Below are 24,628 nucleotides of genomic sequence, written 5' to 3'. Positions count from 1 at the left end.
TCTATCTTTTCTGGAGAGTTTTCTCTAAAACTGTATGCAGAACAATGCAGGATAGTGTTCACTCACCCTCATACACCTGTCTACTGCATTGGTGCACTTACTCTATTCTGCACTCCCAAGTACACCTTCATTCGCAAACAACAGAGCATTCAGGGTACATTTCCACATGACCACCGTTCCCAGCAGACACTCGAAATACAACGCAACCCTGAGCAGAAGAAATGCAATAAAAGATATTTACCATAGAAATTAAATGGACAATGGAATTGAAAAAGATTCACTGTGCTGCAGATTTAATGAGCACTTCCATTTTATTAGTCTAAACATAGAAGTCTAATGCAGTATTGTGGCTAGCGCTTCTCCAGACACCGTTCTAAATGACCACAATCCATTGTTTGAAATCAAACCACTTGCTGAAGATAATCGCTTACATTCCCAGAGGGAGAAGGTACACCAGCCATCTCAGACAGCTCCTCAATTAAAAGAGAGAGAGAGAGAGAGAGAGAGCCTGAAGGGACACTTACTCAGTGGAAATATAGTGGAAATTAAGGACCATTGCTCAAAGACCTGATTCTGTTCCAGACAGTGACATTTTAATATGTACCAATTAACACCAACTGAAAATAATATTGTTAGAATTATTCAATCTGCTGTTCAAGAGCAAGTTGCACTAGGAGACATGGAGCAGATGTAAAGGAAATATTAATCCATCAGAAACAACTCAAGTATTAAAGCGCGCTTGTTGGGAAATTCCAAATATCCAATTTCAAATAACCAAACCAAACTCTGTCTTGAAGCAGGATGAGAACGCAAAACTCAACGACAACACAAAACAAGACAGTCAATGACAGCGTAGCTTACTCTGGCCCCGTCTAGTCCAGAAAGAACGATCTAAAGTGGGCCACCATGCACAGTGAATATTGCAAGCTATATACACTATATACAAGCTATTTATAGAAGCGATAGCCACCCTAGGAATACCGACCTATTTACCAGAAAGAATCCAAAATGACCGAGAAGAAGTGATTTTTGTTGAACTGCTCATTAAGGCTTAATTAGTCCATAACTTCATTAGTGTGCTTGCCAAAGGCAAGCACACTATTTTTCTTCTTAAGTTTACTTATTCTGCCTTATTCCGACACGTTTTTTGGATCCACTACTCCTCCTAGGGCGTTCGAGATAGAGACACCGTTCCAACTCTGAGACATCTGGCCCGAAGTGGTGTAGTGTGCTTGTATACAGCTTTTGGATCAACGCGCCAGTTCTCTTGTTCTTGTCATTTTTCTTTTGTTTTTTTCCCATAGAGAATGAATAGAGCTCATGAATCGAATCATCCTACTCGGACACGCTCCATCGCAGATGCACCAAACCTCATGTGATACTTCAGGCCAACTCCCCCGACACACACATGCAATCGGTTCTGACCCGCACTCGTATTTTTCCTTTCTTTTTGCTCATCCCTTTTTCCTCCATAGGCTTGCATTGATTTTTGGCCCCAGTGAAAATGAATGGTGTTTCAGGAGAAAAACTTTCACTCTCCATCAATTTTTTTAAGCAAGTGACCAAACGCCTCAGGCCAAGTCCCCGCACAGGTCCATCCCCTCATCTGAGACCTGCACTCGTCTTTTCCTGGGGTTTCACGCATCTCTTTTTACCTCCATAGGCTTCCATTGATTTTTGGCCCCATTCAAATGAATGGAGTTTTGCTCAGTAACACTTCACCACACATCCACCAAACTTCATACGGCACCTCAGGCCAAATCACCATCACACACATGATATCGGTTCTGACCCGCACTCGTCTTTGTCTTGCCTTTCATCCGTCCATTTTTTCTCCGTTTTGCCGCTAATCAATGGAAGCTTGACTGAGTCATTCCTCCCTTCCCCCATAGGTGATGATGCATTTGGCAAGGATCTGCTCATTTGAGACTTTGACAGCAAATCAACTTCAACTCAATGGCCACTTTATTAGGAATACTTACATGCACACACGATAGCAATTAGCATATAAGCATTCACGTGTTACCATGCTAGCTGTTAGCATGTTACCCATTACGATATCATGCCTGCTGTTAGCTCGCGAGTTGTTAGCATGTTCACCATTAGCATGTTATCATGAGAGCTGTTAACATGTTAGGATTAGCATGATAGCATGCAGAGTTCACGTTTGCTGTTAGCAAGTTCGCCTGAGCATGTTAGCATGCTAACTGTTAGCTATTAGCATGTCACCCTCAGCGTGTTAGCATGCTAAAAGTTAACATACTAGCCATTAGCATGTTAGCCTGTTAGGTGTTAGCATGATAGCTGTCAGCATATTAGCCTTAAAGTGTTAGAATTTTAACAAATAGCATGTTAATCATTAGCATGTTAGAATGCTAGCTGTTAGCATGTTATATATTAGCATGTTAGCATTAACATGTTAACATGCTAGCTTTTAGCATGTTAGTATGCTAACTGTTAGCATGTTGGCATGCTAGCTTTTAGCATGCTAGCATGATAGCTGTTCTGCTACAGCTCAGCAAGCACACTTTGCATTTTCTCTGCGGAAATGCAGTCTAGTTAATAATTGTAATTAAGCAAATCTGGGTAGAAATTATATGCACCCTAGGTACCCCTACCTTCATGCCAGAAAGAATCAAAATCGGTGAAGAACTGAGGGAGAAGAAGCAATTTGTGTGGAAGCTGCTTGTTAGGGATCGATTAATTACTCCATATCTTCATTATTAATTGCAATTATGCAAATTTGGGTCAAAGCTATATGCATCCCAGGCAGACCTACCTTCCTGCCAAAAAGAATAAAAATCGGTAAAGGATTGAGAGAGAAGTGATTTTTGTGAAATGTGGATGACGCCGGATGATGGACAATGGACGGATGACAGACAACACATGATGGCATAAGCTACACCAAAAAAAAAAGCTCAGTATGTTTTCTTATTCTCTCAGAGCGACTCTCTTGCTTGGGAGCAAGACAACAATCATGAAATGTAATTACAAGCAGGAAAAACTCACAGATTTTCCAGAAAAAGGGAAACATGCAAATCTGATGTGGAACATTTATGTTTCTATGATATGGTACACTACATCTTTTTTTTTTATTAGTACTGACCTTTACTGAGACCTCCTCTAGAGTGAAACAATGTTTGTTTGTGTTTATGTTTAAATGCCTCGGAGACTGAAAGCAAGAGATTACATCTCGGGTCATGTTTTCTACGTCTAGTGCACTTTTGAGGAAAAGTTCATACATCAGCAAAGTCAGTGTGATGGCGCAGAGCAGACCACTGAAACGTGAACAGCCTGTCAAAGCCACCTATTAAACAGCACCATGTGCAGCCAGTCTGGTGATTTCACAGATAGCGCCAGTGGAAATTAGGGATTAGAAACCAAGGCCTGAATGAATCTAGTGTAAGAGGAAGATGCTCCAAGTGGGTTTGTCATCATCGGCTTTCTCAAGAGATCACGATAAACAAGTGCAAGAATCCAAACCTGAAATCTGAACAGTATTAAGCCCACCTTGACTGCATTAGTATTATATCCTGGACACATACACTGAGTGCAGAATTATTAGGCAAGTTGTATTTTTGAGGATTAGTTTTATTATTGAACAACAACTATGTTCTCAATCAACCAAAAAGTCTCATAAATATCAAAGCTGAATATGTATGGAAGTTAGAGTGGGGCGTTTTTAGTTTTGGCCATTTTAGGAGAATATGTATGTGTTCAGGTAACTTTCACTGTGCAGAATTATTAGGCAACTTAATAAAAACCAAATGTGTAGCCATTTCACTTATTTATTTTCACCAGGTACACTGATATGACAACTCCAGATTTGCAAATAAACATATCTGACATTCAAACACAAAACAAAAACAAATCAGTGACCAATATAGCCACCCTTCTTCATGAGGACGCTCAAAAGCCTTCCATCCATAGATTCTGTCAATTTCTTTATCTGTTCACGACCAACATTGTGTGCAGCAGCAACCACGGCCTCCCAGACGCTGTTCAGAGAGGTGTACTGTTTTCCCTCTTTGTAGACCTCACGTTTTATAATGGACCACAGGTTCTCTATGGGGTTTAGGTCAGGTGAACAAGGGGGCCATGTCATTATTTTTTCACCTTTCAGACCTTTACTGGCTAGCCACGCAGTGGAGTATTTGGATGCATGAGATGGAGCATTATCCTGCATGAAAATCATGTTCTTCTTGAAAGATGCTGACTTTTTCCTATACCACTGCTTGAAGGTTTCTTCCAGGAACTGGCAGTAGGTCTGGGAGTTGAGTTTGAGTCCATCCTCAACTCGAAAAGGTCCAACAAGCTCATCTTTGATGATACCAGCCCATAGCAGTACTCCACCTCCACCTTGCTGGCGTCTGAGTCAGAGTGGAGCTCTGTGCCCATTACTGATCCAGCCACAGGCCCATCCATCTGGCCCATCAAGAGTCACTCTCATCTCATCAGACCACAGCACCTTAGAAAAATCAGTCTTAAGATATTTCTTGGCCCAGTCTTGACGTTTTATCTTGTGTGCCTTACTCAGTGGTGGTCGTTTTTCAGCCTTCCTTACCTTGGCCATGTCCCTCAGTATTGCACACCTTGTACTCTTTGACACTCCAGGAATGTTGCAACTCTGGAATATGGCAGAACTGGATGCTAATGGCTGCTTGTTAGCTTCACGCTTGATTTTCCGCAGATCATGTGCAGTTATTTTGCGCCTTTTTTTTTCCACACGCTTCTTTCGACCCTGTTGACTATTTGCAATGAAACACTTGATTGTTCGGTGATCACATTTCAACATCTTCGCAATTTCAAGAGTGCTGCATCCGTCTGCAAGACATCTCACAATTTTAGACTTTTCAAAGTCTGTCAGATCTCTCTTCTGACCCATTTTGCCAGAGGAAAAGAGGTTGCCTAATAATTATGCACACCTGATATAGGGTGTTGATGTCATTAGACCACACCCCCTCTCATTACACAGATGCACAGCACCTGATATACTTAAATTGGTAGTAGGCTTTCAAGCCTAAACAGCTTGGAGTGGGACAACATGCATTAAAAGGATGTTGTGGTCAAAATACTCACTTGCCTAATAATTCTGCACTCAGTGTATTTGGATTTTTTTATTTATTTACTTATTATTATGGCCAGGTTCCTTGCCTGAACTGATAATTGCATCATCAGTTTTTCTTTGGCTAATCAGAAACAAGGTACGCCACCACACTTGCCGGAGCAGTTGGGGATTTGATGCCTTGCTCAAGGGCATTTCAGCCAGTCCTTCTGGTCCAGGGACTCAAACCAGCAACCTTTTGATCCCAAAGCTGTTTCATATATGGTTGAAAATGACCCCTAAGGACCTCTTTTAAAGTTACCACCCCAATGCAGAGGAAGCTGGAGCCAATCCCAGCTGACTTTTGAAAGATTCTCAGTGCAATTTATCATAGTTTAAGTCTAGTAGTACCAGATAAATTGCACTGAGGATCATTCAGAGCACCCAGCGTGGGGTTTTCTCCTGTGGATTCCTGATTTCCACAAGCTTCTGCTGGTTGCCCTCACAAAGCCTTCTAAGAGCCTTTCTTCTTCTGTTACTGAGACACCTCTTTGCTTCTCCTTTCTTCTGCCTTTCTTCCTGCTTTTGGATCTAAATGCACAGTTTATGACACTTCAGGCAAGAGATGAGGTACACCCTGGGCAGATTGCCAATCCATCGCAGGGCAAAAACAGAGACACAAAGCCATTCACACTCACATTAACACCTATGGGTAATTGGGTACTGGGGAAGCCATGGCCTAATGGTTAGAGAAGCAGCTTTGGGACCAAAAAGTTGTTGGTTTGATTCCCTGGATCAGCAGGAATGGCTGAAGTGCCCTTGAGCAAGGCACCTAACCCACAACTGCTCCCCAGGCTGCTCTGGGTATGTTGTATGCCCTTCTGGGTAAGAGTGTCTGCTAAATGCTTGGAATGGAATGGAATCTAGAGTAGCCAGTTGACCTAATTCACAAGTCTTTGGACTGTAGGTAGAAACTGGAGCACACTGAAGAAACCCAAGGAGGCATATGCAAAATCCACACAGACGTGGCCTTGAGGTTCGAACTCAGAACTGTCTTGCAAGTGCACACCACTGTGCCACCCTTTTTAAAGTTCCCATGAAATCCAAATTGTTTTTTTTACAGGCTCCTAAGGAGCAGAACAAAAAAGTTGTGTTTTTGTAAATTGGCTATACTCTACTGATCTTGATTCTTGGTAGTTTTATTTCACTGCTTGGTCTTCAACAGAAATCTCTTCTGTCTGTCCCATGAGAAGCCTAATGCTCTCACTGCAGCGGGGAAGAGGTAAAAAAAAAAAAAACTGCTGTGGGCTGGTAAGCAGCCTACGGCTAAGTAACTATCTGAGGCACTGTGGTTAGAAGTCTATTCATTACTATCCTGTGCAGTTAAAAACAAGCTTTGTGTAAAATTGTGGTCTCTTATAAAATTGTCATTTGTAAGCCACTAATGAGTTTAGATTGTGTGGCGTATCTCAAACATGACTGACCACTGTAGCAAGAAAAGCAAAAGAAAACAATCTATCTTCCAGGTTCTCATAGATGAAAATATTGCTTTCGAGCTAAAATCACAAACAAATTTAATTTAAAAAATATAAAAATAAACCCCACACAACCGTGAGCTGGCCTAGTGGTTAACATGTCTGCCTCTTGACCAGGAGATAGCAAGTTCTACTTGCAGTCAGGACATACCAAAGACCATCATAAAAATGGTACCTACTGTCATCTGGCAAGGTATGTTTCAATACAGATGCGAGTGGGGAATCAAACTATTGTGGTTACCAAAGGACCAGCCCCCCGCTATAACTCTAGCTGTATAATAAGCCAAGGGTTATAGAAGCAGAGATTGGTGCTGCCCAATCTGCCTTAAGAGCCTGGTTAGTTCTGGGATGGGAGACTGCCTGGGAAGACCAGGTCCTGACATGGGAGGGACTTTGGCTTTGACTTATTTGAAGCCCCACCCAGCATAACACATTCAAAGGAAAGTGCTATCTACCCTCTTCCACATACATGAGCTCTGAAATATGCCCACAATTGGCTCATGTCACTGTGATTGACAAGGGAGAGAGAGAACATGCATGCAGAGAACATGGCCATTTTGCTCTCTAGGCTTCTGGATGTGGATGACTTTTACATCATTGAGGTTGGACTAGTGCTCTCTTGATGATAAAGTTCCTCTGTTGCACCCATCAGAAGCCCCCAAATTAAGCTTATTCTGTGGAATAGAGCTCACCATCACCAATGACAGCTGTTTAAAGTCAAGTTATTTTCATTTTATTTGCTACTCTCACGATGGATGCTGTGGTGGGAGGGCTTGCATGGTCCAGTGATCCCGAGAGCAATGCTGTTTGGAGCTTTAGCTCCTGGTTGAGCCATCCTTGGTGGCAAGCTTGAAAGTGAGGGTCCAAACTAAATCCAGTCCAAATGCAACACCTCTGAATTCTCCATCTGGTGACCTGGAGCAGGTCACCAGAGTACAGAAGTGCCGAGTATGCTGGGATTATGGGTTTTGCAATCATCTTTCCAGGAAAATCAATCAATTTCATGCAGTCTCCAGAATGATTTTATCCATTAAAGAAGCAACCATCCTGGACATCATCTCAACCATGAGAGTTGCCAGTGATGATAGATGTCTTGCAAGCTAAATATCTACCTTTTGCTAAATCATCTGAATCTTTATCAGCATGACATGTGTTATTCAGATTGTTCAAATAACATTAATGCTTAACAACTGTTCCCATATTGGCTACACAGACATGTATTTAATGTCAACTGAATACAGTTGGTGTTTTTTTTTATTTGGACACCAATAGCAGTAACATTTGTCCTGAATTTCTGCATCATTTATATAGTTGTGTTTGAAAGTTTGTAAACCCTTTAGAATTTTCTTTGGCACAGGTTTTTACATTTGTTGCCCTTCCTGACGCAACCCTCCCCAATCTATCTGGGCTTGGTACCGGCGCTAAGTATGCACTGACTTGTGCAACCCCAGTGAGTGGCTGAATATTTTACCTGATCTGCATGTCTTTGAACTGTGGGGGAAACCAGAGCACCTGGAGGAAACCCATGGAGACACAGGGAGAACATGTAAACTCCAGACAGAAAGGACCCCTTCAGCTGTGAGGTTCGAACCCAGAACCTTCTTGCTGTGAGGCAATAGTGCTAACCACTACACCACCATGTAATGTAATGATATTCTCCCTAGGATTTGAACCTTCCAGATTCTACCATTCTGTGTAAACTCTAGAGACTATCTTGCGTGAAAATCTCCAGAGATCATCCATTTCTGAGCTATGTACCAACAACCATGCCATGGACAAAGTCACAGAGCTCACATTTCGCCCGCATTCTAATGTTTGATCTTGATCTATCTGTAAATGTTTTATGCATTGCACTGTTTGCATCCATCCATCCATCCATTATCCGTAACCACTTATCCTGTGCAGGGTTGCGGCCAAGCTGGAGCCTATCCCAGCTGACGATGGGTGAGAGGCAGGGTACACCCTGGACAAGTCGCCAGGTCATCGCAGGGCTGACATATAGAGACAAACAACCATTCCGCTCACGCCTACAGTGGTGCTTGAAAGTTTGTGAACCCTTTAAAATTTTCTATATTTCTGCATAAATATGACCTAAAACATCATCAGATTTTCACGCAAGTCCTAAAAGTAGATAAAGAGAACCCAGTTAAACAAATGAGACAAAAATATTATTCTTGGTCATTTATTTATTGAGGAAAATGATCCAATATTACATATCTGTGAGTGGCAAAAGTATGTGAACCTTTGCTTTCAGTATCTGGTGTGACCCCCTTGTGCAGTAATAACTGCAACTAAACGTTTCCAGTAACTGTTGATCAGTCCTGCACACCGGCTTGGAGGAATTTTAGCCCATTCCTCCATAGAGAACAGCTTCAACTCTGGGATGTTGGTGGGTTTCCTCACATGAACTGCTCGCTTCAGGTCCTTCCACAACATTTCCATTGGATTCAGGTCAGGACTTTGACTTGGCCATTCCAGAACATTAATTTTATTCTTCTTTAACCATTCTTTGGTAGAACAATTTGTGTGCTTAGGGTCGTTGTCTCGCTGCATGACCCACCTTCTCTTGAGATTCAGTTCATGGACAGATGTCCTGACATTTTCCTTTAGAATTCACTGGTATAATTCAGAATTCATTGTTCCATCAATGATGGCAAGTCGTCCTGGCCCAGATGCAGCAAAACAGGCCCAAACCATGATACTACCACCACCATGTTTCACAGATGGGATAAGGTTCTTATGCTGAATGCAGGGTTTTCCTTTCTCCAAATATAACGCTTCTCATTTAAACCAAAAAGTTCTATTTTGGTCTCATCCGTCCACAAAACATTTTTCCAATAGCCTTCTGGCTTGTCCACGTGATCTTTAGCAAACTGCAGACGAGCAGCAATGTTCTTTTTGGAGAGCAGTGGCTTTCTCCTTGCAGCCTTGCTATGCACACCATTGTTGTTCAGTGTTCTCCTGATGGTGGACTCATGAACATTAACATTAGTCAATATGAGAGAGGCCATCAGTGCTTAGAAGTTACCCTGGGGTCCTTTGTGGCCTCGCTGACTATTACACGGCTTGCTCTTGCAGTGATCTTTGTTGGTCGACCACTCCTGGGGAGGGTAACAATGGTCTTGAATTTCCTCCATTTGTACACAATCTGTCTGACTGTGGATTGGTGGAGTCCAAACTCTTTAGAGATGGTATTGCAACCTTTTCCAGCTTGATGAGCATCAACAACGCTTTTTCTGAGGTCCTCAGAAATCTCCTTTGTTCGTGCCATGATACACTTCCACAAACATGTGTTGTGAAGATCAGACTTTGATAGATCCCTGTTCTTTAAATAAAACAGGGTGCCCACTCGCACCTGATTGTCATCCCATTGATTGAAAACACCTGACTCTAATTTCACCTTCAAATTAACTGCTAATCCTAGAGGTTCACATACTTTTGCCACTCACAGATATGTAATATTGGATCATTTTCCTCAATAAATAAATGACCAAGTATAATATTTTTGTCTCATTTGTTTAACTGGGTTCTCTTTATCTACTTTTAGGACTTGTGTGAAAATCTGATGATGTTTTAGGTCATATTTATGCAGAAATATAGAAAATTCTAAAGGGTTCACAAAGTTTCAAGCACCACTGTACAGTCAATTTAGAGCCATCAATTAACCTAACCTGCATGCCTTTGGGGGAAACCAGACCCCACCCGGAGGAAACCCACGCAGATGCAGGGAGAACATGCAAACTCCACACAGAAAAGCCCCAGTCAGCCCCTGGACTCGAACCCAGAACCTTCTTACTGTGAGGAAACAGTGCTAACCAGTACACCACCATGCTGCCTGCACTGTTTGCATAATTATGTAAATGAGCATATGACTGGTGAGTGTAGATTTATAAGGAACTACTTGGCATCAATAATTTTTTTTAGAAGGAATATAATTCATGTGGCATTTCACCAGAGAGCAGATCTTACCTTCTGGATTCACATTTTGATTAATTTATTCTCCTTGCGCAAAACATTTACGAGTTGTACAAAGCCGTGCTTTTTCTTCAAGATTGATAGAAGCACTACGCTACCAAAGCACAGCTGAGTTTCAAGTCGATTTATAAACTGTATGATTATGTCAATTGAATTCAACTCCCACTTACAAGCACTGACTGCTCAAGTGTGTAATAGATACACAAGCGAATCTCGCTTTGATCCTCCATCCATTTTCCATTCAAGTAGTTCTTGATCTAGTTATTATCTCTAAGGGTTGAGTTTTCAGTTCAGATGTTTAATTAAAAAAAGAAATGAAATGCAGTACTGTTCTTTTTTTTTTTGACAAGAAATGCTTGAGGCTTAACGTTCGAAGTATTTCCACCTGGTAATATCAATTGATGAATGAAGGCAAAAAAAAATTGCACACTTTTTTTTTTAAAGAAAGGGCCAGCAGGAAAAAATAAGGTTTTTTTTTTTTCTGCTCTCTGTCATGTGGAAGCAGTGAGTGATGATCTTGTGTAAACTTCAGGACAAACATGAAAGCTAATATATTCCAATTAGCAAGAGTAGAGGGCTCATCTAGCCCAGATTATCATCATCTCTCATGTTATTCCACATCTAGGGGTGTGTGTGTGTTTTAATTTAATTAGACACACAGAGACTGATTCAAACCCACAAAATAATCAGAAAAGACATATTTGGGTTCAAAGAGCTCCTGAAATTGGTGTATTGCAAAATTATTCAAAAACAGACAGAAAAAAAATAGGCCAGATAGGAAAAAAAAAAGTCCCAGTTAACATCCAGGATTTGATTATTTTCTTCTATCATTTATTTGTCTTTTAATAAACTTTTCAATTTTTTATTAATTTGAAGAATAACATCACAATTTATTTAACTTTCCATCTGTGAAATAAGCTAGTTCCTGCTTTCTCTTGAAGTTAATAAGATGAAAAATTTCAGCTTGTCATTTCTAAAGATACTTTTTGGGCTTTTTTCACCTTTATTGGATAGGACAGTGTAGAGACAGGAAATGAGCAGGAGAGAGACGGGAAGGGATCGGGAAATGACCTCAGGTCAGAATCGAACCCGGGTCCCTGGATTTATGGTATGGTGTCTTATCCACCTGAGCCACGACTTTGTCATGAATGATACTGGAGACTCTTGTCTTGATGTTACTGCACAAACAGCCTCCATAAGTGGCTATAGCACTTTTATTCCATCTACATTCACTGGAGATGAGCAAGCGTGCACTCTGATTGGCTACTCTACTACAAGGATATCAGCTCATATACTGGGAGTAGAGAAAAACAAAATGGCGGAACATTTTGCTGACCCAACCGAGGACGAAATCAAAACTCTATTTGAAAAAACAAAACAAAGCGACAAAGTATGGAATAAAAGTATCTGATCGTAAGAACGTATCTTTTTTTATTTGTTTGTTTTCAAGAATTATTATTATCACATTTTTCACAAATTGCTCCTGTCATTTCGCTGGTTTGTTTACATTCTAAGTGGAAATGATTTTGTCGGACGTTTTGTATAAAGTTTTTATTTATCGAATTTGCAAAAAATAAAAATGCTCCGTTTCTTAAAATCCAGTGAATGTGGATAGAATAAAGCAGTTATTCCACTCAATCTCATCGTGCATGGCTTATAGAGAACTCGGTGCTATGTGCCTCGTCGGCTATCAGCTCATGTACGACTCGATTTCATGGAATAACTGTTAAATATCTTAACGCTGGTAAGCAGGTCCATAAATGTAGGTTCGTCTTTGGCAGTTTTAACATGTGGGTGGAGTCAGTTCCATTGTGGGATAGTCCTTGTTTCTCCAAATCTTGTTATAGTTTTGATTAAGATGTTGAGGTGTTCGTGGTTTGCTCCCATGGTTTACAAGCATGTGACGTATACTGGACGGAGTTATGGAGTGAGCTTCCTTTTACAACACTAAATCTAACTGCAGTGTGATGTTTTTGGAGCGTGTCCCATTTCAGATCCTGGATGATTGGTGTTATGCTGGAGTCGTGGTCTTGCTGTAGTTGTTAGTAACAAACCGTGCCGCTATTTTTTGGTTTGGACTTTTTTTTCCCAGATTATTGATTCTTTCTATAAAGAAACAATCAACATAAACTCACTGACCACTTTATTAGGAACACCCATCCACCTGTTGTTCTGTTTGATGCAGTTCTCTAATCAGCCGATCCATGACAGCAGCACGATGCATCAAATCATGCAGACACAAATCAAGAGCTTCAGTTAATGTTCACAATGTTCAAACATCAGAATGAGAAAAATTGTGATCTCACAGTGTGACTTGCTTTCTTTCTTTCACTGTGGCATGGGTGTTGGTTTGAGCCACATTGACTGCTTTGAGTATTTCAGAAACTGCTGATCTCCTGGGGTTTTCACACACAAACAGTCTCTAGAGTTTACACAGAATGGTGCAAAAAACAAAAAACACTGAGTTGAGCCAGGGACAGTTCTGTGGGTGGAAACAAATGCCTTGTTGATAAGAGAGGGTCAGAGGAAAATGACCAGATTGGTTCGAGCTTTTTTTGCCAGAAAGGATATAGTAACTCATATAATCACTCTTTACAACCGCGGTGAGCAGAAAAGCATCTCAGCATGCAACAGAAAACAGAAGAGCACATTGGGTTACAGTCCTGCAGCCAAGAACAGCGATCTTAGAATCAAGAACAAGTTTCTATTAAAGCGGCCGGTGAGTGTATCATCAATTATTAATCTCATCTCATCTCATTATCTCTAGCCGCTTTATCCTTCTACAGGGTCGCAGGCAAGCTGGAGCCTATCCCAGCTGACTACGGGCGAAAGGCGGGGTACACCCTGGACAAGTCGCCAGGTCATCACAGGGCTGACACATAGACACAGACAACCATTCACACTCACATTCACACCTACGGTCAATTTAGAGTCACCAGTTAACCTAACCTGCATGTCTTTGGACTGTGGGGGAAACCGGAGCACCCGGAGGAAACCCACGCAGACAACATGCAAACTCTGCACAGAAAGGCCCTCGCCGGCCACGGGGCTCGAACCCAGGACCTTCTTGCTGTGAGGCGACAGCGCTAACCACTACACCACCGTGCCGCCCTCAATTATTAATTTTAATGTTTTTTGTTTTAAAAAGAATCCTAGAAGTCTTGCTAGCTGTAGGAAAATGCAGACAACAATGGAAAAAAAAACCTCAGGCATGCCATCTTCCAGTAAAATAATATTCTTAAAGCTAGACGGCCTTTAGAGTTCATAAAATCGGTGAAATTTAGTTCCCTTTGAAATGTGGTCATTGTGATTTATGTTTATTTCTGTAATATCTCACAAAATATCAGGCCATTCTGTGACTGGGAAGTTATTTAATTTGAGGGGATTAAAGCAAATAATGTGCATGAAATCGCTCGCTTCGTGCAGTCAAGCAGACAGAGGAAGTCCGTGTGTGTGCGCACGCGCAGGTTTACCTTTGAGCGTGCACTGACAGTTCCATCATTCTGTCGCTAAACAAACAGCTGATCACACCGAGGTGCTCGCTGACTGCCGATATTTATTAGTTTGGTCCTGCGTTTCCTTTCTTTCACGTATAACATAACGTCTTTTCTTCTCGCTTTCTTTCTGTTACTGTAGTCGGTCTTTCACATTTCATTCGCACACTCACGTCCTCCATTTTTCTCTCCTGTTTCAAATTTGTATCCCACAATGCCTTGCGCGATCAGGGAAAGCCCACCACGTGATGCATGACGTAGTATCTTGTATCGGGTCATGGTGAAGCAGGAAAAAATAGTGGAGAATTGAGGGCCACGTGGTTCTAAATTCGTTAATTGTTCTGCTTAAAAAAAACTAATAAAATTGAAAGTCTGTAATTCGAATTCAGTAGCTTTCGGTCCACTAAACAAAAATAATTGGGTGTTGGGGAAAATTGTTTTTATGACCTACACTTGGAAAAATCTGAAAGGCAGTCGACCTTTAATTTATTATTCAAACAAAAAGGCAAAGAAATAAACCAATGCGTATCGACTCGAGATCTTTATCAGGGTTGTCATCAGGTTCAGACCCTAATGAAGATCTAGAGTTGATACATATTGGTTTATTTCTTTGCCTTTTTGCTTGAATAATAAATTAAGAAGAATATTATTTCACTGGAAGACAGAGTGCCTAAATTATTGTTCTTTTTTCCCCCCTCTCTATTAATTGCCTTTTACCCACCTGACTTAAGAGCACGTGACGGATTAACCGGCGCAATAAACCACTTTTATAATCTGTTTATTATTATTATTATTATTATTATTATGACTGTACAAGTCCCTGAGAATCAAGTGTTGCAGTAGAAATGATATTAGAAGCACATAACGGATATAAACATTCTGTACCTTATTAAAATGTAGATTCAAGAAATATTTAAAATTTCTTCTTCGACAACAGAGTCAAAACGATCATCCAGTCTCAGGAGCGCATCACAAATCTCTTTTTGAAGGTGAGACAGAGCTAGCAGCGACAGGAAGACAACCACAATGGCAGATTGAGCCTTTGTTTAGAAAGCACTTTCATACTGCCAGAAGAGTTATGGTGCGCCATCGGAGCTGAATTACTCACCGAATATCATCACCGTACACTCGTACGTACACTCAGAGGCTAAACGTTAACATATGTTTGTGAGTTTTATGGCTGTTATCAATAAATGACTATTCTTTTCATCTCCCTCATTTCAGATGCCTGGAATGCCAGATGATGAGTTTGGAACTTGATTCCTTCTGCAACAGGAAACTGAAGTGAAGCCCCTCGGTAGCGGACTCACAGGGAAGAAGTTCAGGAGCAGATGAACACCAGCATTCTGAATGATCTATAAATATAATATGAAGCTAGTGGAGATGGTTTCTCTCTCTCTCTCTCTCTCTCTCTCTGAGAATTTGAGTGGCTTCTGTAATCAGGGAAGGTTGTGTTCTTACAATGCTCCAAAGGAAAAAAAAAAATCTGCAGACTCTGGGGAGATTCCCAAAAACATCACAGCACAAAGGTGGTAGAGCGAGCATCACACTGAACTCTCGCTCTCTCTCTTTTATGATGATCTTATCTTTGTGATACTTTTGGGAAATCTAGCTCTGATTAACTCATGTGTGATGAGAAAACATGATGATATCATTCAGAACATTCGGCTCACAGACTGATACCAGGTCGATAAAGGTTCTAACCTGACCCGTGTCCAAAATTAAAATCATTCTGTGAACTATAATTGAATTGACAGATTTGGTGTGAGAAAAGAGGCAGTTCACTGGGAAGGAAACTAGAGCAATAAACCCAAACAGTATATGCTAATTTTCTTTTTTTTTAATCCCCCGCCCGGCGGCACGGTGGTGTAGTGGTTAGCGCTGTCGCCTCACAGCAAGAAGGTCCGGGTTCGAGCCCCGTGGCCGGCGAGGGCCTTTCTGTGCGGAGTTTGCATGTTCTCCCCGTGTCCGCGTGGGTTTCCTCCGGGTGCTCCGGTTTCCCCCACAGTCCAACGACATGCAGGTTAGGTTAACTGGTGACTCTAAATTGAGCGTAGGTGTGAATGTGAGTGTGAATGGTTGTCTGTGTCTATGTGTCAGCCCTGTGATGACCTGGCGACTTGTCCAGGGTGTACCCCGCCTTTCGCCCGTAGTCAGCTGGGATAGGCTCCAGCTTGCCTGCGACCCTGTAGAAGGATAAAGCGGCTAGAGATAATGAGATGAGATGAGACATATCTTTAAAACTACTGAAGATATCTTCATGAAACTTTGTATACATATCAGGCAACATGTGAACTGTTACCGTTTGCTATTTTGGATTTTTTGGTGAAAAAAAAAAAGTATTTTTCACATTTTTACACAAAAAAAATAGATTTTGACTTAGTTTCTAAGAGCAGTGTTCGTTTCCGGAGCATATATCCAAAACTATTCATGATACAGATTTGAAACTTGGTATACCAGTACATGTTAACAAGGTGATGTAGATGTGTCTTTTCATACTAAGAAATTTTAATTTTTCATGTTTCCATGGAAACAATTTCAGGCTTAGTCTCTCAGGTTAGTCTTGGGGTAGGTTTTGTTTCTGGAGCAGAACATGAAAACTATGAGTGGTACGGTCTTGAAAGTTGGTATATGTGTTGATTAAGTAATGTATATGTGCCTTTTTTGATACTAAGAAATGTGAGAAATTTTAATTTTTAGCTTATTTGGACCAAAGGTCCGGTGGGTTTATGCCATGGGCTGTTGAGGTCAGTGTAAAGAGGTCGGGTTGGTTTCCTGCAGCAGAACTTGAAAAAAATGTGACAAATAATATCTTGAAACTTGGTATATAGTTGGTATATAGGGCGGGGGATATAGATGACTCTGTCTTCTTGTTGTGAATAATTTTGCAAGCTGTTTTTATTGATTTCACCATTTCAATATTTTGTATAGCTATTTTGTATAGATTCATTCAAGCCCAATGAAGTCTACGGTACTTCAGCTCCAGTGGCTAGTTACACAAAATGCTGGAAAAAGACGAATGTAAGTACAGCATACAGAGAGCATGACTTCTGAATGAGGACAATAAATTAAATATTCTTATTTTGCTTTTCTTCAATAAAAAGCCATGTTTTTTTGGAATCACAATGAAACTGAGGACAGGTTATAACAATGCAGGAAAAATGTGGAAAAGTTCAAATGGGGGTGTGTGAATACTTATGCAAAGCACTGTGTGTGTATGTGAACACAATAATTTAGATTTTTTTTGCGTGTGTAATGGATTGCAGTCTGTTCATCGGTTTTGTAGCCGATATGTAGAGCTGTGTATGCATCGGTGTTTCCCCCAAGTTTACTGGTTTGGGATGGGGGGTTGCTAGATGAGGATGGTCACCTGCAGGACCCCTCCCTGTGACTCCTATTACAGAGCATTTGGACCTGAACAAACAATTAAAGGTAGACTGCCTTTGAGATTTTTCAGGTTTAGGTCATAAAAAGAATTTTCCTAACACCCAATTATTTTTGTTTAGTGGACCGAAAGCTACTGAATTCGCATCACAGACTTCCAATTTTATTAGTTTTTTTTTAATAGAACAATTCATCAATTTAGGGCCACATGGTCCTAAATTCTCGGCTATTTTTTCCTGCTTCACCATGACCCAATTCAAGATACTACATCATGCATCACGTGGTGGGCTTTCCCCGTTCGTGCAAGGCATTGTGGGATACAAATTTGAAACAGGAGAGAAAAATGGAGGACGTGAGCGTGCGAATGAAACATGAAAGACCGACTACAGTAACGGAAAGTGAGAGGAAAAGACATTATGTTATATGAAGGAAAGGAAACACAGGACCAAACTAATAAATATCGGCGCTCAGCGAGCACCTCGGTGTGATCAGCTGTTCGTTTAGCGACAGAATGATGGAACTGTCAGTGCACGCTCAAAGGTAAACCTGTAGATGGCAGTAATGCAACACTGTGGATGCCAGCTGCTGTAAAACCCAAAAGAAGAAGGTAAACCTCCGCATGCGCACATGGACTTCCTCTGTCTGCTTGACTGCGTGAAGCGAGCAATTTCATGCACATTATTTGCTTTAATCCCTTCAAATTAAATAACTTCCCAGCCACAGAATGGCCTGATATTTTGTGAAATATTACAGAAATAAACAGATATCACAATGACCACATTTCAGAGAGAAGTAAATATTTCACCGATTTTATGAAATCGAAAGGCAGTCTAGCTTTAATCGAATACGGATTTCCGTGATGTTAATCGCAATGCATCATGTCATAATTTATCATTACACTCTAAAAAATAAAGGTGCTTCAGTGGTTCTTCAAATCTCTGGATGGTTCCATGGAGAGTCAAAACTCTGTGATGAACCATTACATTATACGAAAGGTTCTTCACATTGGAAATGGTTCTTCAGATCCTGGCATTCTCTTACCATTTGCTGGTCAATGCACATAGGCTATGTTTACACAAATCTGTCTTCACTGCTCAAACAAATGGTTTAAATGGTTCTTTAAAGAACTGTTGCATGAACGGTTCTTTGAAGCCCTGAAAAAGGTTCTTCTATGGCATCGCCCTGAAGAACCAGTACTGGCCCCATTATTTTTTAGAGTGTACACCCATTATAATTAATACCAAGTTTCTTGCACATACTAATGCACACATTTAGAACTTCTACACCCACATACACTTTGATGAATGAGACCCACTTATTCATGAGGAGCTCCTGCACTGAGGCTGTGAGGTGATGTAAAAAATATTTTCACGCTTGAACCTACAATCGATCGTGTAGCTACCGTATGATGGAAAAGCCAGATGTGATATTTCAGTGAACAAGCATCAAGATAAGGATCTATTGATTTACAGTGTCAGAGATGGGAAGGATGAGGATAGAAAGTTTTCCTTGGTTTTTAAATAATGCTCATGATCAGGGCTTGAAGCAACACGAGTTACGGCACTAATGAAGCCCTATAAACGACTAGCAAATGTCTTGAAGATTGTAACAGAGCAAAGAAAGCACTACATATGATTGTTTCAGCTCGGCCCTCATCCGCTGTCGCATTAACAATTCACTCTGTTCAGTTCACAGCCCTCATCAGCATCGGTGCTTTCAGGAGTCAAGCGCCAATTACCAGATTCTTCCTTTTCACATATTGGAATTGACTTTTTTTCGTCTATCTCCCACAGGAAATTAATTTGTTCACACACGCATACAAACAGCAAGATAACTATTTAGTCAATTACACTATTAGTTTTGACATATAAGTAGCGGAGATAAAGACCCCCACCCCACCACCCACCTCCCTTCTGGTTAAACCATCACAGTGAGGAAAACAACCCTACACCACACAAGATAAGGTTTCGACAACACCTTGTTCAAAGACCAGGCCTGATTAATAGTGTGTGCAGGCACGTTGTAGCAGGTCACGCGTTCGTTCCCCAGCTGTTAACACCGCCTGAAGGTAGGAACTAATGTGACAGAGAACTGCACGAAGAGCTTTCTGGGATCATGCTAAAAAAATAAATTAAAAAAATACACACGTTACTTGGAAGCTCAAATCAACAAAGCAAGCCCTGATAATCCCCACAGCTCGGAGTCATAATAGGTCTTAACATATGATGAAATGAAAAGATGCAGATGGAAATAACACCAATTATGGTTTTGTCTTGCTGTCCCAGATCTCCCAGGTCTTTGAAAGAGTCATGGGGCCTCCAGGTGAAGAAATCACATGTCCTTAATGTGTTTATACAGTGCTAAAAATAATACTAGTTGTAGGTGGGGGGTTTTCCTCACAAAGAACATCAGTGGAGAGAGAGAGATTCTTTTAATCAGGCTTGTCTTGCACTCAGTTGAGAATATTCAGGTCAAAGCTGTAGAGATTTGGGACTGTCACAGCAAAACTGGAGCAGACTCCAAACTTCCAACTTCCCCCCCTTTACTGAATTATGAGTAAGCAGAGCCGAGAGCCACAAATCCTTAAAATAGCATGTGCACAGAACGAGAGAGAGAGAGGAGAGAGAGAGAGAGAGAGAGAGAGAGAGAGAGTACAGCGTGAAACTGCAACTAATGAATGAATGAGCATTTCAACAACCAGAGAAGGAAGGAAGGCAGGAAGGAACTGAGTGCTAGGCGAGTCTAATTAAAAGAAGTGAAGGAAGGAAAAAGAAAGAAAGGAGCAAGTGAAGGAGAGAAAGAACAAAATGTAGGAAGGAAAAGAACAACAAACAGAGAATAAATAAATAAATAAAAAAGAAACAAGCAAGTGAAAGGAAGAGATTAACAACAAGGAAAATTTTAATATAACTAGATAGAGACTGTGACTAAAGTCACAGTATTTTTGCACTAGCTCTTACAAACCGGGACATCTGGTCACCGTACCTTATAGATCCGGAATGGTAAGAGATAATCACGTTTAGTTATGAAAAGTTGTGCCCTGCCACCCTGAACAAAAAAATAACTGACTGAAAAAAAAAATCATGAAAATTGACAGAGTTGTAAGTGATTGAAAAAAAATCCCATTTTTCATGGATCATTCCAGATCAGTGATCCAGATCAGCACCAAATGTCATCACAATGTAATTCAGCCCAGAGGTATTGTTCATGTGAAATTTGGTGATTGGTTGAGAACGGAGGGAGAAATAGTGCCCGAAAAAACATTCGGATAAGAATAATAATAATAAGAGAAGAAGAATCTTTTTATGGCTGAGGACTGCAGTTGACTTGCTAACTTTAGGACTGCAGTTGTTATGAACAGTTTTGCACTCAAGTTTCCATCGATGAAGAGTTATAACATCAACGAAACCGACTTCATGTTAAAACTGTTAAAAATCACATTGTCTGTTATCACCCAAATGAGGATGGGTTCCCTTTTGAGTCTCTCGAGGTTTCTTCCTTGTATTGTCTGAGGGAGTTTTTCCTCGTCACCGTCGCCACCGGCTTGCTCATTGGGGATAGATTAGGGATAAAATTAGCTCATGTTTGAAGTCATTAAAATTCTGTAAAGCTGCTTTGCGACAATGTCTATTGTTAAAAGCGCTATACAAATAAACTTTTAATAATAATAAGAAGAAGAAGAAAGTAGAACAATCCTGAGCAAGAGTAACAATTAGCGCCAGCAAAGAAAACAACATGCATTGGGGCTAAAGAAAAGCTACACTGCAAAAAACTGAAAACTGAATTTGAGGAGAAAATGACTTCATACTAGTGAAATTATTTTGCTGCATGGACAGATATTTTTTACTTGATAAGACATCTTAGAATAAGTTGGCTGCAATCTAGAACTAGGTTTAATAACCTCAGACTCGGTGTCTCGTATTCTTCTAATAGGAAATTCTAGATCATTTCTAGAACTATTTTCAAGATATTTTCACTTGCTAAGATATCGTTTTTTGCAGTGTAGAGAAAGAAATACTAAGCTAAAGAAAGAAAGAAGCAAAGAAAAAGCAGAAGTAAACCGAACCCTTTTAGGAAGTTCAGAACCCTTGATGAACTGATTTGAGTATTTTCTGAGAGGGAGGGAGGGAGGGAGGGAGGGAGGAAGGAAGGAAGGAAGGACAAAGAGATCAATATATCCATCATTAAAAGGCATGACAAAAACATTACTGAATAAAAGTACAGTTGTTCAAAACTGTGACTGAATGAATGAATAAAGAGCTGAATGAACATAATTTATAAGTAAACACTAAACAGGAGGAGATGCAGTAACTGTGGAGAGGAAAAGGAGTACGAGGAAAGCTCCACAGTAAAACAGGAAGTAGGGCAGAGAGTCATTCTTAATGCAGAAAGAAAGAGAGGGGGAAAAGATGAGGAAGAAACGTGAGAGGGGAAGGAGAGGAGGAAGAAGAAGTGAACGAGTACAGAGACAGCAGACGTCTTCTCTTCTCCCAAAAATAAAGAGGCATGATGACGGTAACAGGACGTGACAGTTTGAGTTCTGTCTTTCCCTGATGAGATGAGAGGATACGTAGTGTAGAAACCCCCCCATCCTCTGTGTGCACACTAGGTTGAGCTGATGAACAGAAACATAATGGCCACTGCCATTATGGCTACAATTAACACCAAATCCAGATGTTCTGCTTTTATCTCCTTTATCCAAGAAATCTCATCTCATCATCTCTAGCCGCTTTATCCTTCTACAGGGTCGCAGGCAAGCTGGAGCCTATCCCAGCTGACTACGGGCGAAAGGCGGGGTACACCCTGGACAGGTCGCCAGGTCATCACAGGGCTGACACATAGACACAGACAACCATTCACACTCACATTCACACCTACGGTCAATTTAGAGTCATCCAAGAAGTCTTCCAAGCAATTTCTAATATACTGATGATAACAAGTGTGACAAGAATAAATCTGCCAACTGAGCAGAAATGAGTGCGAAAACATGTTGTGCTTGTCCTTGCCAGCTGAACAAAATGTCACAGTTTGCTAATACAAGTAAGAAATAAAGCACAGATTCATTACGGTTCCAGAAATGTTCCTTGGTCTAGCATCCTCAAAGAAGGACTGCTTATACACTGGGGACTTCAGTATTTGGGATGGTTCTACAAGGTTCCACATTTTATACACAGTCCTGTGTAAAAGTCTTAGGCACGTGTAAAGAAATGTTGTCAACCAAAAATGGCTTAAAAATAATTAAATTAAATGTTTCAACATAAAAAACCCACTATAAACAGTAATCAGTAAGCCATAATAAATTAAACAAAGTGAATATTTGATCGGCGGCACGGTGGTGTAGTGGTTAGCGCTGTCGCCTCACAGCAAGAAGGTCCTGGGTTCGAGCCCCGGGGCCGGCGAGGGCCTTTCTGTGCGGAGTTTGCATGTTCTCCCTGTGTCCGCGTGGGTTTCCTCCGGGTGCTCCGGTTTCCCCCACAGTCCAAAGACATGCAGGTTAGGTTAACTGGTGACTCTAAATTGAGCGTAGGTGTGAATGTGAGTGTGAATGGTTGTCTGTGTCTATGTGTCAGCCCTGTGATGACCTGGCGACTTGTCCAGGGTGTACCCCGCCTTTCGCCCGTAGTCAGCTGGGATAGGCTCCAGCTTGCCTGCGACCCTGTAGAACAGGATAAAGCGGCTAGAGATAATGAGATGAGATGAATATTTGGTCTGAGACGACCCTTTGCTTTAAAAAAAAATAATAATAATCTCATCTCATTATCTCTAGCCACTTTATCCTGTTCTACAGGGTCACAGGCAAGCTGGAGTCTATCCCAGCTGACTACGGGTGAAAGGCGGGGTTCACCCTGGACAAGTCGCCAGGTCATCACAGGGCTGACACATAGACACAGACAACCATTCACACCTACGCTCAATTTAGAGTCACCAGTTAACCTAACCTGCATGTCTTTGGACTGTGGGGGAAACCGGAGCACCCAGAGGAAACCCACGCAGACAACATGCAAACTCCACACAGAAAGGCCCTCACCGGGCCCGGGGTTCGAACCCAGCACCTTCTTGCTGTGAGGCGACAGCACTAACCACTACACCACCGTGCTGCCATAATAATAATAAAAATAGTAGTAGTCTCAGGTCCAGTGAGTGCAGTTTTATGCGGAAATGAGCTGTAGGTTTTACTGAGCATCTTCCAGAACCAGCCACAGTTCTTCTGGACACTTTGACTGTCACACTCACTTCTTCATTTTGCACCAAAACCCAGCAGCCTTCATTATGTTTTCTTTTTAAACCTGAAAATTACTCTCTTATGGAATATGCTGCTCAGATACAAACTTTTTTTTCTGTAACATTTAATTTTGTGCTGGAAAAAAAACCCAAACGTTTGGAACTCTAAAATGTTTTTGTAATGTTTTGACTCAATGTAGAAGTCGTAAAAAAGAAATCTATTACAAAGTTTTTGTTTTTTTTTTTGGGGGGGGGGGGGGGGAGTTAGGGTGTCAAAACTTTTGCACAGTACTGTATATCAAAATATATATACTGATAATAGAGGAACCTGCAGAGCAAATTGCTGTGCCATTAATTCAACCATTAAAGACGACCAGCACTTGGTAAACTGTTAGAAAAAGGGTTCATCTTAGCGTGAAGGTTTTTTAGATCTTAAAGTGCCACATCGATACTTTTAAAAAAAAAAGGTGTTAATCAAGGCAGAGACTGAAGATCGCTTTTTGGCACCTTTTTACCTCTGCCAAGAAGGTTATGTTTTCTTTGCAGTTTGTTTGTTCGTCTGTAAGCAGGATTGCACAAAATGTACCAATCCAACATCCATGAAACTTGGTGGAACGATGGATAATGGACATTACATCTTGGAGCAGATCTGAGTCCTGGGGTGAGTCCATGAACTTAGTTTCACTTTCACTAATGTTCCAAGATACAGCATTTGATACAGTCTTGGTGGAAGTCTGTGCCAACAATGCCATACATCTTAAAATCCAGTCAATGGCAGTAAATCATTAAATAATGAAAAAAAAAAAACCATAGCCGATGTAGAAATGTGAGGACTCCATAATCGTAATCCACATTCATGAGGACCAGTAATCCTCTGGGATACACATGTAGGCTAGTAGTTCAAAGATAATACAGAAAGTGGTCGTTATGGAATACTCAGGGACGGTGGTTTTAAAATATGTCAATGTGAAACA

This window comes from Neoarius graeffei, chromosome 24 (genome assembly GCF_027579695.1).
Source record: "Neoarius graeffei isolate fNeoGra1 chromosome 24, fNeoGra1.pri, whole genome shotgun sequence".
Classification (NCBI taxonomy): Eukaryota; Metazoa; Chordata; class Actinopteri; order Siluriformes; family Ariidae; genus Neoarius; species Neoarius graeffei.
Note: the sequence above shows the minus strand (reverse complement) of the source record.